Here is a 1,496-nt window from a genome sequence, read left to right on the forward strand (position 1 = left end):
CTACTATGCCGCCCAGACAAGAGCTATAATATGCTGGTGCAATCCTTCATATAATGCACAGTGGAAAGACATTGAAGAAAAAATATTTCCCATTCCAATACAAGCAATCATAGCTGACTCTAAACTGCAACACTACATAAACAGTTCTGATAATCCATGGGTCAAATTGACCCTTAAGGTGTGGAAAAATATCATTAGAGAATATAAACTAGAAGGAGATCTACTGTCCCTTAAATGGTGTGGATATGACTCAGACTTCACACCAAATAAAATGGACACCAGATTCAAAAAATGGAGAGATTATGCAATATTATGAATGGAAACATACTGTTTAGTTTCAAAATGATTCAAGAAAAATATCTGTTAGAGAAACAGGACTTCTTTAGATACTTACAGTTGCAGCATTTTGTCAACGAAAATGTTAAAAAGGTAACAGAGGCAAACTCCAGTCTCATAGAACTGTTTAAAAGAGCATATAAGTCAAATTGCAGTAAAGGGGTGATATCAGCCATATATAAACGCTTTCTAGATCTTAAAACTCATTCAACAGCATACATTAAAGCAAAATGGGAAAAGGAATCTGGGATAGATATTTCTGAGGAAGAATGGACACTAATATGGGGGTATCAATGGAAATGTACTAGTTCAATGAGCTGGCGAGAGTTTAACTGGAAAAATTGTATAAGATATTTCATTACACCATCTCAGACATCTCATTATAGCGATAACATTCCTGTTTGCTGGAGAAAGTGTGGACACCAAAGTGCAAACCATTACCACATCTTCTGGGCCTGTCCGATTATTAAAAACTTTTGGAAGGCGGTGCACAATGCTTTACAGGACATCTTTCACGAGGACATTCCTTTGGACTTTAAGATTCTGTACCTTGGAAATATACCTCAAAGTTGGCTGAAAGGGGACAGACACTTGATGAATGCAATGCTGGTGGCCAGTAAAAAGACTATTACCAGAAAATGGTTATTACCAGAGTGTCCTACAATTACATCATGGAGAGACATTGTAACAGAAATCTACAGAATGGAGCAGATTACAGCTCATGTTAACCAAAGAATGGAAACATTTCTTAAGCACTGGCAAAAGTGGTGCAACTATGTCGACGGTATTTCTTTACTCTATGGAAAATGATTTCTCCCTGCTCTATTTTTAGTTTTGTTACTATGTTATTGTTTTTGTTCCTTTATATGTATATGTGTTTGTTTGTTTTTCTTTTACTTCTCGTTATACATAGAATCTGAAAAATTGAAATATGTGTATGTGAGATTCTGAACACTAATAAAATATAAATAAAAAAATAAAAAAAAAGAAGATTGCTTTGGTGGCCTGTGTAGTGTTAAAATAGCGCAACAAAACTGATTGGAGAAAATAGCAGCTATGCCCTCTTCTGTCCAGTTTTACTGTTTGAACAAACTTGTAGTTGGGAGAACAAGCTTCAGTATCATCATCCTTCAGCCAGGTTTCCACTAGAAACATCGAAT

This window comes from Clupea harengus, chromosome 9 (genome assembly GCF_900700415.2).
Source record: "Clupea harengus chromosome 9, Ch_v2.0.2, whole genome shotgun sequence".
NCBI classification, from domain to species: domain Eukaryota; kingdom Metazoa; phylum Chordata; class Actinopteri; order Clupeiformes; family Clupeidae; genus Clupea; species Clupea harengus.